The 14,245-nt window shown below is 42.9% G+C and overlaps 1 pseudogene; it reads right to left on the reverse strand.

Annotated features, from left to right (window-relative positions):
* Positions 1-410: 410 nt before the first annotated feature.
* Positions 411-14,245, reverse strand: part of LOC144687996 (immunoglobulin lambda-1 light chain-like) — a 31,842-nt pseudogene continuing 18,007 nt past the window's right edge.

Here is a 14,245-nt window from a genome sequence, read left to right on the forward strand (position 1 = left end):
GCATTTGGAAATGGACTGCTTCAGTGTCTGAAGAGTCGCGAATGGTGCCGAACATCGTGCGTCATCAGCGAACATCCTCACTTCTGACCTTACGATGGAAGGCAGTCATCCATCGTGTAAGCAATCTCTCCATTTTGACTGTTGTCACTGACATCAAATGTGTAGCATGTCGAAAAGAACAAAACGTCACTATTTATTCACACGGAGGAAGCTACAAGAAATTGTCTCAAGGATAACGGAGAAGAAAAATAACAACATCCCAGATGACGGAAGTCATTTTATTACACTGCAGTATTTGTAATGTTACATTGAAATTTTATCAGGGTGAACACTGTTAAATAGAGACAGTAGGACCCAGTCAATAAACAGTTATTTTGTTTTGAAACATTCAATTTAAATTCAAACATGTGTTAGGTGGTTATGGAATGCATTTTCAAAGAAATTTTACTAATGTTTTCACAATTCATCATGTTCTTGAATCCGATACAGCTGTGCCTCGCAATGCTTGTTTTAAGCGGATTTGCGTGAGCCTCGTTTTTAACCAGACAGGAGTAAAGCTCGTGTGAGTTCCAGTCTGAGGCTGACAGAGTCAGATAACTGCTCACACTGAAAGTGTTGTCCGTCTCCTGCTGGATCCGACTGGTCTCAACACCATTGCCTCTGACACTGCCATCTACAGTCTATTCAATCTCCACAGCTCCCGGCTTAAAACCGCTCACCAAACACACCAGGGTCGCGGTGTTCTTCGCTGTGATTTGATCCGATGAAGGTGGAATGAGGGAGACCGAGGGGACCCGTGGATCTGGAGAGTAGAAAAAAAATAAAAGACGATCTATTTTTAGTTGCCATAAAAGTCGGGATCAACGTGTTCGTCATTTTTAAGCTATGAAGAGTTTAATACCATTGAATAGTGTCTATACTTTGCTTAATAATCGGAAAATCGATATGCTAGAATGCTGGTACTGTATACCATTGCTATATTTTACTGCTTGTTAGAAAGTGGTGCAAGCTGACAAGGTTAGGAGAAGCGAGCCAAAGATTAATCTGGCTAACGTTAACTTAACAGTATGCCACTAGCAGAAGAAAGAATCCGATAGCTAGCGGAGACAACTGTCTTACCATGGGAAGTAAGAGTAGGCGGATGACTGGATGAATTTAAAGGTGATCAAGATCGTCAAGGCTCGTCAATGTGGAAAGATGTTCCATTTTGTTGCAACAGCTGGATGGATAACAGCCTCCAAATCAAAATTAGTAATATCAGAGTCAGAATCTCTAAACACGAACAAACAGAACAATCGCATAGTGTTTAATGCAGGCGACGGGGGTCTCGCCCGGCGACTGGAGAGCCGCCGCGAGCCCCCTGACGCCTCCTCCTGGGAAACCCCGCCAAATTAAGCGCTCTCAGTCCAGGAACTCAGGCCGAAAGTGAGTGATGGGTGGCGGGGTGGGGGTGGTTGGTGAGGGGGTTCCACAGCAACGGCAGTGGGCTGGTGCTCAGCACTGCCACCCTCTTCCAGATGTCCGGTCCCTCGACAAGGCACATAGTGCCTCTGAACCGTGGGGTTTGCTTTTTGGCTTCCCGCATGGCGAATTCCCCGCCCATTGCTAGATGAATACCAGGGGCGGCGGGATGAGGCCCTTCAGTGGGCATTAGTTGCCTATTTAATGGCCTCAATTGGCGTCAGGGCTGGAAGGTCGTCCAGGAGCCTTCCCGCCCGGGCTTAGTCGGCAGATGCAAGAAGGCAGCGGGGTCCCCACCCGCCACCCTGGCGCCCGATTAAATGCCTCCTGCCACCTAACTCGTTTTGGGACGGGTACTAAATTCCGCCGATTGTGTGCGTGGATTTCTTTAATTGGACAAAAAGCGGATGGGTGTAAGCCAATGACTAATTTAGTGAAATGCAGTAGTTTCAAATATAAAAATAAGTATGAGTGGGGAGAGTGGGGATAATTGGGCAGTCCCTCGAATGTGAGAGAAGACTTCCAAGAGAATTTAGGGAATTCAAAGGACACTCAGGACGAGCGATGGTTGCCTGAGAGAGGGCGGAAGCATTTTGTCACTGCGGCTTCCAACAAAGCATAAACGGGGTGATAAATCTCTCAACTGCACCATGAAAACTACTGTTCAGATCTTTTAATGTATCAAGCCTTGCTTGTGCTCAATGAAATTTAATCACTTCCACCAATACAGGTCATCGTCTAATCACTGGATATCGGAGTTTACAGAAACCTCATCAGTGCCATTGTACAGTGACTGGGACCCACATCTTTAGAAATAAGAACATAAGGACAAAAGGAATAGAAACAGGAATAGACCATTCGGCCAGTCGAGCCTGCTCCGTCAATCAATAAGATCATGGCTGATCTGTTTGTGTTTCAATGTCCACATTCCCATCTAAACCCGATAACCTTTGATTCCCTTGCCTAACAAGAATTTATATTCCTCTGCCTTAAAAACATTCAATGATCCCGCCTCCACCACCTTCTGAGGCAGAGTGTTCCAAAGTCGCACAACCCTCCAAGAGAAACAAAATCTCTTCATCTCTGTCCTACAAGGGCAACCCTTAATTTTAAAACAGTGCCCCTCGTTCTGGGCCCACCCTCAAGAGGAAATATCCCTTCCACTCCACCTTGTCAAGACCATTCAGGGTCTTATATACTTCAATCAAGTCACCCCTCAGTCTTCTAAACTCCAGTGGAAACAAGCCCAGTCTGTCCAACCTTTCCTCATAAGGTAACCCACTCATTACACGTATGAATCTAGTAAACCTCCTTTGAACCGCCTCCAATGCATTTACACCCTTCTATAAATAAGCAGACCAAAACTGCACGCAGTATCCGAGGTGCAGTCTCACCAATGCCCTGTATAACTGAAGCATAACATCCTTACTTTTATGTTCAATCCCTCTCGTAATAAAGGATAGCATTCTATTAGCCTTCTTAATTACTTGCTGTACCTGCATGCTAACTTTTTGTGACTTCTATTAGAACACCTAGATCCCTCTGCACCTCAAAATTATGCAGTCATTCTCCATTTAAGTTTTGTTTTGCTTTTTGTTCTTCCCGCCAAAGTGAACAACTTCACATTAAACTCCATTAAACCACATTAAACTCCATTTGCCAGAACTTTTCCCACTCACTCAACCTAACTATATCCATCTGCAGCCTCCTCATGTCCTCTTCACAACATACTTTCCTACCTATCTTTGTGTCATCTGCAAATTTAGCTACCATGTCTTCACTCCCCTCATCTAAGTCATTGATGTAAATCGTAAAAAGTTGAGGCCTCATCACAGGCTCCTCTGGGACTCCACTCATCACATCCTGCCAATCCGAAAAAGACCCATTTATGCACACTCTCTACTTTCTGCCAGCCAGCCAATCTTCTACCCAAGCTAATATGTTACCGACAACACCATGCACCTTTATTTTTCATAATAATCCTTGATGTGGCACCTTATCAAATGCCTTCTGGAAATCCAAGTACAGTACATCTACAAGCTCCCCTTTATCCACTGCGCATGTTGCTCATTCAAAAAACTCAAATAAATTGGTTAAACATGAATATCCATTCACAAAACCATGCTGACTCTTCCCGGTTGCCTTGAGCTCTTCTAAATGCCCACCTATAACCTCCTTAATGATCGATTCTAACAACTTCCCCTTGACAAACGTCAAGCTAACTGGCCTATAGTTTCCTGTTTTCTGCCTCCCTCCCTTCTTGATTAGAGGGGTTATATTTGCTATTTTCCAATCTTATGGAACCTTTTTGGAATCTAGTGAATTTTGGAAAATTAACACCAGCGCATTGACTACCTCATTAACCACCTAATTAAGACCCTAGGATGGTGTCCATCAGGATCCAGAGACTTGTCAGCCCGCAGCTCCATCAGTTTGCTCAGTACCATTTTCCTCGTGATTTCAAGTTCCTTTCTCCCTTTCACATCCTGATTTGAAGCTATTACTGGAATGTTTTTTGTATCCTCTGTAGTGAACACAGAATGTTCATTTCTTCTGCCATTTCCTTATTATCTACTATTAACTCCCCACTGTCACACTCTAGAGGACCAACACTCACTTTACTTACCTTTTTCCTTTTCAGTACCTGTAGAAACCCTTGCTATCCGTATTTACATTTCTAGCTAGCTTCCTCTCATACTCTAATTTCTATCTCCTGATGAACTTTTTAGCCATTCTCTGCCAGTCCTTACAATCTGTCTTATCATCTGTCCTGCCACTCATCTTTGAGGAGCTGTATGCTTTATCCTTAAGTTTCATGCTTTCCTTAACTTAGATACAAAAAAAAGTACAGCACAGGAACAGGCCCTTCGGCCCTCCAAGCCTGTGCCGATCATATTGCCCATCAAACTAAAACATTTTGCACTTCCGGGGTCGGTATCCCTCTATTCCCATCCTATTCATGTATTTGTCAAGCTGCCTCTTAAACGCCCAAGCGTACCTGCTTCCACTACCTCCTCTGGCAGCGAATTCCAAGAACTCACTACCCTCTGCGTAAAAAACTTGCCCCGCACATCTCCTCTAAAGTTTTCCCCTCTCATCTTAAATCTATGCCCCCTAGTAATTGACTCTTCCACCCTGGGAAAAAGCTTCTGACTATCTACTCTGTCCATGCCACACATAATTTTGTAAACTTCTATCAAGTTGCCCCTCAATCTCCGTTGCTCTAGTGAGAACAATCCAAGTTTCTCCAACCCTCCTCATAGCTAATAACATCCAGACCAGGCAGCATCCTGGTAAACCTCCTCTGCACCCTCTCTAATGCCTCCATTTCCTTCTGGTAATGAGGCGACCAGAATTGCATGCAATATTCCAAGTGTGGCCTAACCAAGGTTCTATTCAGCTGCAGCATGATTTCCCAGCTTTTATACTCAATACCCCTGCCGATGAAGGCAAGCATGCCATATGCCTTCCTGACTACCTTATCTACCTGCGTTGCCACTTTCAGTGACCTGTGGACCTGTACACCCAGATCCCTCTGCCCATCGATGCACTTAAGAGCTTCTTTAGTTAACCATGGATGGAGGGCTCTCCCCTTGGAATTTTTCTTTATAGTAGGAATGTACTTATTCTGAATGCTCTGAAATATCCCCTTAAATGTTTGCCACTGCTTCTCTATTGATCTAACCTGTAGCCTAGTTTCCCAGCTCACTTCAGCTAGCTCAGCTTTCATCCCATCAATTAATTTACTTTGTTATGAATGCTACATGCATTCAGATAGGGAGCCTTCAGTTTTGTCTTTTTGTTAGCTTTGTAACATCTAATCTTGACTGTTGATGTATGCTTAGGTTTTTTCTCCCTGTCCCTTCCTGCCATTCTCTGACTCTCATTTCTCATATTATTATTTTGCCCTCCTGTCTTGACTCTACACCTTGAATTGCTATCTCTACGTAAGCTTGATCCCTCATCCCTCTTGTTTAGTTTAAAGCCCTCTCTACTTCCCTAGTTATGTGATTTGCGAGGACTCTCGCACCAGCACAGTTCAGGTATAAACCGTCCCAATGGTACAGCCCCCACTTTCCTCAGTACTGATGCCACTGCTTCACAAACTGGAGCCTACTTCTCCCACACCAGTCTTTTGAGCCACACATTTGTGACTCTAATCTTATTTGACCTACGCCAATTTTCACGTGGCTCAAGTCATAATCCAGAGATTATTACCTTTGAAGTTCTGCTTCTTAATTTGGTACCTAGCTCCTCATGTTGACTTTGCAGAACCTCTTTCCTAGTTCTACCTATGTCATTGGTACCTACATGGACCACGACAACTGTACCCTCCCCCTCTCACTGCAAGTTCCTCTCCAGCCCTGAGCAGATGACCCCAACCCTGGCACCAGGCAGGCAACATAGCTGTCTGGACTCTCACTCTTTGCTGCAGAGAACAGTGTCAATCCCCCTCACTATACTATCCGCTACTACCACTACATTCCATTTTGCTCCCCTTGCTTGAATGGCTTTCTGTACAGTGCCATGGCCAGCCAGCTCATCTACCTTGCAGACTTCGCTTTCATCCACACAGGTTGTGAGCACCTCACACCTGTTTGACAATTGCAAAGCCTGAGACTCCTCCACTACTGTCTGCTCAGCCCAATTACCTGCTTCACTCACGGTTACATCCTCCTGCCCCTTACTGCTGACCAAAACAGATGACCCTCTTCTATGAGGGCCTTCTGGAACAAAGTATCCAGGTATTTCTGGATAACCTAAGAAAATGTTCCTACTTTGTTGACATGGAAAGCAACAGATACACATCCTCAAAAAGGATTTGTATCTAAATGAAACAATGGGATCAAAAATAATAAATGAAAACTTCAAAATAATACGAGGGCACATTTACATTCATATGTACAGGACTGTCTGTGTGTCAGCTGCTGAGGATTTAAAGGAAACTTAAAATCAATAAATCTGAATTTGGATTAAATATTGGAACCAAGCTGACAGCAAAATTTATTTAATATGAGCTCAAAACACTCGATTCTTTGTTAATCTCGGTTGTTTGCTTCTTTCTTCAGTTTTGCACTAATCTGGTAAATATAGAACAAATATTTGGACTTACAATAATTGCCATGGGCGCTCTGCTCTAGTTTGCACAAGGTCTATCACATTCAAAATGCACTACTTGGAGACATCCCTGGGGTCAAAGTTTCACAAATGATACGTTGAAAGAGAACCCGTTTTCAAACAAACAGATCCCGTTATTGTAAACAATTATACCTGTATTGTCTAATAATGCCTCCATAATATGCATGACCAAGGCCTTGTACTATGCTAATTTCTCCATGTCTCGCGGTCCTGCACTTTCCTCTTCAGTTGCCCTCAAGGCTCCCATTTTCAACTTCAATGATCAATATGACCGGAGAAAAGAATCCACCAAGTGGTTTTCCCTTGCTTTCTTCAGTGGGTCTAAAGGAAAAAAAGCCCTCTCCCTCGAAGTATCCTCCGCCTGTAAGCAGCAATTGCGCCTCCAGGTCGAGCTCATCCGTCATCACCGCCAAAAACTCGCTGGTTCGTAACCCTGAGCGTGGGACAATTAATTGTGCCAGGGACGACTTGAAAAGGGACAGAAACGGCCGTTCCTAAGGTCGCAAATGATCCTGGTATCCTATGCATGTAAAATAAAGCCAACATGTCCTGGTCGATATTTATCCCTCAACCAACATCGCGAAAGAAGAGTAACTGGCCATTATCCCAATGCAGCTACGCAAATAGTTAGCCAGCTTTCATATATTAGAACGGAAGAAAGTTGAGATGTGTTATTGTCGTGATCGGCGCTATATTACTTCAAGTTCATCCTTTATTTTTCTTATTAACTCGAAATATTCCTACGATAGTAACAATGATGTATAACCCAGTGTAAGAAGATTGAAACTGCACTGTCAAAATCTCCTTTCTCTTGGAATGACAAGCATCATCTGTCAACGAAATCCCTTGATAAAATGGTTCATGTTACTCAGAGCACTGAAGAGAAAGGGGTGAAAAGTGGAGGCTGTGCCATTATAATTGATTCTGTTATTGGTATTTGGTTTTACAGACATCGAACATACAAACATACGAAATTGGAGCAGAAGTAGACCATTCGGCCCCTCGAGTCTGCTCCGCTATTCAATAAGGTCATGGTTGATCTATTTGTGTTTCAAATTCCACATTCCCATCTACCCCGATAAGCTTTGATTACTTTTCCTAACAAGAATCTGTCTACCTCTGCCTTAAAAATATTCAATGACCCCGCCTCCACCGCCTTCTGAGGCAGGGAATTCCAAAGTCGCACAACCGTCTGAGAGAAAAAAAATTCTCCTCATCTCCATCCTAAAAGAGCAACCCCCTAATTTTAAAACAGTGTCCCTTAGTTCTGGACTCACCCACCAAAGGAAACATCCTTTCCACATCCACCTTGTCAATACTGTTCAGGGCCTTATATATTTCATCAAGTGACCACTCACTCTCCTGAACTCCAGTGGAAAAAAGCCCAGTCAGTCTAACCTTTCCTCATAAGACAACCTGCTCATCCCAGGCATCCTCATCAATCTAGTAAACCTCCTCTGAACCGCCTCCAACACATTTACATCCTTCGTTAAATAAGGAGACCAAAACAGTATTTGAGGTGCGGTCTCACCAATGCCCTGGATAACTGAAGCATAACGTCCTTACTTTTATGTTGGATTCCTCTCGTAATAAAGTATAGCATTCCATGAGCTGTCTTAAATACTTGCTGTGCCTTAAACTAACATTTTGTGACTCGCGAGCAAGAACATCTTGATCCCTTTGCACCTCGGAATTCTGCAGTTGTTCTCCTTTTAAGCAATTCTCTGCTTTTTTATTCTTTCTGCCAAAGTGAACAACTTCACATATCCCTACATTAAACTTCATCTGCCAGATTTTTGCCTACTCACTCAACCTATTCATATCTGTCTGCAACCTCCTTATGTCTTCTTCACAACATACTTTCCTATCGATCTTTGTGTCATCTGCAAATTTAGCTAACATGCCTTCACTGCCCCCGTTTAAGTCATTGATATAAATTGTAAAAAGTTGAGGCCCCAGTACAGACCCATGCAGGGCTCCACTCGTCACATCCTGCCAATCAGAAACAGACCCATTTATGCATGCTCCCTGTTTTCTGCCAGCCAGCCAATCTGCCATCTAATATGCTAATGTGTTACCCTTACACCATGAGCTTTTATTTCCCGCAATAACCTTTGATGTAGCACCTTATTAAATGCCTTCTGGAAATACAAGTAGTGTGTTTACAGACTCCTCTTTATCCATAGTGCATGGTACTCCTTCAAAGAACTCCAATAAATTGGTTAAACATGATTTCCCTTTCACAAAACCATGCTGACTCTTCCTGATTACCTTGAGTTTCTCTAATAATCGACACTTACACCTTCCCCATGACAGACGTCAGGCACCTCCCTCCTTTCTTGAATAGAGGGGTTATATTTGCTACTTTCCAGTCCAATGAAACCTTTCCAGAACCTAGAGAATTTAGGAAAATTAATGCCAATACATCTACCACCTCATTAACCACCCCCTTTAAGACCCTAGGATGAAGTCTATCAGGACCCGGAGACTTGTCAGCCTGCAGCTCCATCAGTTTGCTGATTACTGCTTCTCTAGTGACTGTAATTTCATCAAGCTGCCCCTTCCCTTCCACCTCCTGATTTACAGCTATCACTGGAATGCGTTTTGTATCCTCTGTAGTGAAGACAGAGGCAAAATATTTGTTCATTTCACCTGCCATTTCCTTATTATCTACTTTTAACACCCCATTCTTACTCTCTAGAGGAGCAACACTCACTTTACTTACTCTTCCTTTTTAGATACCTGTAGAAACTAGCCGTTTTTACATTTCTAGCTATCTTCCTCTTATACTCTAATTTCTTTCTCCTGATTAACCTTTAGTCATTCTCTGCCATTCTTTATATTCTGACCAATCATCTGACCTGCCACTTATCTTTGCGCAGTTATATGCATTTTCCTTAATTATGATGCTTTCCTTAGATTCTTTAGTTAATCGCAGATGGTGGGTCCTCTTGTTAGAATTTTTCTTTGTAGTAGGACTTTTTCTGAGTTTTCTGAAATGTCCCTTAAATGTTTGTGTCTGCTCCTCTATTGATCTAACTCCCAGCCTAGTATCCCAGTTCACTTCAGCTAGTTCAGCTTTCATGCCCACATAGTTGCCCTTAATTAAGTTTAAAATACTAGCCTTAGACCCACTCTTCTCCCTTTCAAACTGGATATAAAATTAAATCATATTGTGGTCGCTGCTACTTACTGGTGCCTTCACTCTGAAGCCATTGATTAATCCAGGCAGCCAGTTCCTGCACCTCTTTAGAGTTGTACCATTTATTTTATATTGCCTCTCCAAGTCTTTCCTACCAACATGTATGACTTCACACTTTCTGGATTAAATTTTTTTCTGACATGTACCTGCCAATTCTACAAACGTGTCTATGTCCTCTCAGAGTTTATCAATAACCTCCTGAAGTTAATCACCATCATCCTCTCAGTTCACAATACTTCTAACTTTTTGTGTCATCTACAAATGTTGAAATTGTGTTCTGTATGCCCAAGTCTAGGCCATTAATATACATCAAGAAAAGCAGTGGCCCTATTACTGAAACCCCGGGAAACCCATTGTATCCCTTCCTCTAGTCCAAAATAAAAGAACCGTTCAACGCGACTCATTATTTCCTGTCACTCAGCTAACTTCATACCCTGCCTCTATCCCTTCTACTCCATGAATTTCAATTTTGCCAGCAAGGCTATTATGTGAAACCTTATCAAACACCCATTGGAAGTCCATCGGCACCATAATCAACCTGATTACCTTTATCAATCCTTTCTGTTGTCTGGTCAGAAAGAAAAGCTCAATCAAATTAGTTCAACACGATTTGCCTTTAACAAATTCGAGCCAGCTTTCCTTAATTAATCCATATTTGTCTGAGTTATTGTCAATTTTTCACAGTTTATTGTTTCTAAAAGTTTCCCACCCACTGAGGTAAAACTGACTAGTCTGTAAGTGTTGGCCTTATCCTTACACACCTTTTTGAACAAGAGTGTAACATTTGTAAATCTGTGGTCTTCTGGCACCACCCTGTGTCTTCTGAGGATTGTAAATTTATGGCCAATGCCTCTGCAGTTTCCACCCTTACTTCCCTCAGTATCCTTGGACACATCCCACCTGCTCCTGGAAACTTACCAACTTTATGTGCAGACCACATTTACAATACTTCCTCTTTATCAATTTTTATCCAACCCAGTGTCTCCACTGCCTCTTCTTTCACGATGACTAGGGAAACATATGCCTCGTTGGGAAGACAGATACAAAGTATTGATTTAGTACCTCAAGCCATTGCATGCATGGATTTTTTTGATCTCTTTTCCACCCCCCTCCCTATCCCCCACTCCTCTCACTACCCTTTGGGTCTTTGGATTTCCTTTTATGTTAGCTGCCAGTCTCTTCTCATGCTTCTGCTTTGCTTCTCTTATTTCTTTTCCACTTCCCCTCTGAATTTTCTATTTTCATTGTGGTTCTTGCTTATATTATCAACTTAAAACCTGGCATATGCACCCTGTTTCTGCTTCATCTTACTCTCGCTATCTCTCTTTCGTCACCCAAGGGACTCTGAAGAAGAGTCATACAGACTCGAAACGTTAACTCTATTTTTTTCTCTCCACAGATGCTGCTAGACCTCCTGAGTTTTTTCAGCATTTTCTGTTTTTGTTTCAGATTTCCAGCATCCACAGTATTTTGCTTTTGCCTGGATGTATATGCACATAAATCGATGGAGGTGTCAGGGCAGGTTGAGAAAATGGTTTAAAAAAGGCTTACGCTACCCTGGGCTTTATAAATAGAGTACAGCAGCAAGGAAGTTGTAACAAACATTTATAAAACACTAATTCAGCCTCAAAGGGAGTATTGCACCATATTATAGAAAGGATGTGTTGGCTCTAGAGAGTGTGCAGAAATTATTTACGAGAATGGTTCCAGGGATGAGGCACTTCAGTTGTGTCCATCGATTGGAGAAGCCGAGGGTTGTTCTCATTAGTGAAAAGTGAGAGGAGATTTGTTAGGAGTGTTCAAAACCATGAGAGGTCTGCGAAGGGTGGATGGGAAGAAACTCTTTCCATTGGTGAAAGGATTTCGAACTAGCGGACATCAATTTAATGTGAATGGTAAAATAAACAATGGAGAAGCGAAGAAGAATTTATTATGCAGCAATCGGATGGTACTGCCTGAGAGCGGGGTAGAGACCGAGTCAATAGTGACTTTCAAGAAGGAATTGGATAAGCAGCTGAAGAGGAAAGAAAAACACAGAGCTACGGGTGAAGAGCGGGGTCTTTGGGGCAAGCTGAGTGTTTCTTGACAGACCCGGCACAAGAATGACCTCTTTCCGTGCTGTAACTATTCTAAGATTCTACGATTCTATGATTCATTGACACTAAACAGTGACAAAGCGTGACTCAGTGCAAAAGCTGGTATAAAAATCTGAAAAGCCGTTCCGACACATTCCCACATAGCTGATCGGACGGTAAGATAATGAACCCGCGACTTTTTAAGAAAATATACACCCTGTCGATAGCTGATATTTGTTCCAGCGTTATGCTGAAAATCGATTACTGTTGATCGCTATCACCAACTGAACTTAGCGCAACATAACTATAGCCAGAGGGGGATAATGTCAAATGTACTGAGAATCTTGTACTGAACAGTTTTCAGTGAATTTGGAGCCCGGTGACATTGACCTACAGCAGGTCATCACACTATCCGCCCACAGTCTCAGTCCCAGAATGGTCATGAAATCGCGGCAGTGCTTTAGTGGAATGGAAACAGTATCTGGGAAATGCTTTAAATTTGTGTTTCTAATATTTTGAGAAGGGCTGGGGTACGCCAGTCTGAAAGACTCTGTGGGATTCATAGAGAGATATATTTAGAAGGCACAGACCCGCCCCCTTAATCTAATTCCCTTGTATTTATTTTTCCTTCTGAAGCATTTATGCATTCCTTTTAAACATTGTTGTTGTTTTGCTCGCTTCACGACTACAACTAAAACACTGCAGTCCTAACAGTCCATTGGATGCAGAAAACATTTTATCCTGTCCCTTCGTCCTTCTCGCTATGATATTCAATTTAGGTCCTCATGTTACCTTTTGACCCATGAGCGAAAATATTTGGTTTCACCTTGTTGTAACACAATGGCTTGTCATTTTGAACATTTTTACCAGATCACACAAAGAAAGCTTCTTGTTGAATGAGAATAAGTTGCGTTGTCTCGTAACTAAAACCTCACAGTACTGGTGACATCTTCAGAAATTGCCTCTGATCACTCGCCAAGGCCTGGGTGCCCTCTGTAAATTCGGGCGCTCGTTGCACCTGGCTATCCCTTGAATATCACTGGAATATATTTCACGCGTGAGTATATTTTGAGACAATAACTTTGATTTACACCAAGTACTTCGATTTTAAAGTACTTTGGATACTTGATCGGTGACGTTGCAAATGCTGGAGGACAATTTGATGAGAGTTTTGGAAACCGAGTAGGAAAAATGCCATTGGCTCTGCCATCACGAGACACTAGGACACTGGTCTATTCCGATCCAGTGAACTTGGGCTAACAAAAAACCAAACACTAATCGAAAACTGCTGCTGGCAAACTCCAAACTTCGGATTGCAAATAATTTTTTTACCGCCTAGATTCAGCTTCGTCCCTCTACCGAAGGCATTATTCTCTACACTGCAGTAATAATCAGCGGCATCGTCCGATTTCATGTTGCTGATGGTGAACTGCATCTTGTTGCTCGATGAGTCCACAGACCCGGAAAATCGTTCTGGAACACGTGATTCTCTCGTGGAGCTCCCGTTCCAAATAAACACAGGGGTGCTGCCGTGTTTCTGCCAATACCACCTCGTGGAGTAGCTGTCGATGCTGCTGTCTTCGCACATGGTACATGTGATCGAGACGGTTCTACCCGCGGATGTAGAGATGGACCTTGGTTTAGTCAGGACAGGGTCCCCGTTTGTATCTGGTGAAATAACAAGTTATTGATTACAAATTCTGCGCAATTGTTAATATTGTTTGTATTTCAGGTCCATTAAACTCATGCACGAAAAAAAAACCGGTCAGGACAACGCAAATAGCAGCGATGGTGCAGGCTAACGCCAGTACTTACGGCGGGGACAGAGCATTAGCACGGCGAGAACTTGAACCCATTCAATCGTGGTGAAGGTTCTGGTGGGAGTCAGAAGGAAATTAATTCGTTTCTGAGATATTTCTAAACGTCGCCTTAGGAAGATTCAATTTTCAGACAGTCACTGAATATTGATCATGTAATCAAAACTCCTTCCACGTGAAATCGGGCTACAGCAATGCTGGGCTTAAATTGACTGATATTTGCATAATATGCATTCCAACCATTTTGGAAAAAAAGAGAATTGAAGTTTCGAAACCCTAGAATACAACACGAGAATGGTTGGAGTGCATATTCCAAGATGCGCTTAAACAAGGACGAAAGATGAACACATGCTCGGGTTGTCGAAGCTTAAAGATTATAATAGAGGGAAAGCTGAGGTGGGGGTGTGGGGGTGTGGGGGGGGGGTGGTGGTGGGGGGGAGGAGGGGAGGTGGGGGGTGGTGGTGGGGGTGAGCGGTTTAATAGCGGCGAGGTCATCGGCAAGCACGAATTTGATTAGCAGAGCGGTGTGTGAGTCCCGACCTGATATGTAC

Source organism: Cetorhinus maximus, chromosome 12, assembly GCF_964194155.1.
Source record: "Cetorhinus maximus chromosome 12, sCetMax3.hap1.1, whole genome shotgun sequence".
Lineage (NCBI taxonomy): Eukaryota > Metazoa > Chordata > Chondrichthyes > Lamniformes > Cetorhinidae > Cetorhinus > Cetorhinus maximus.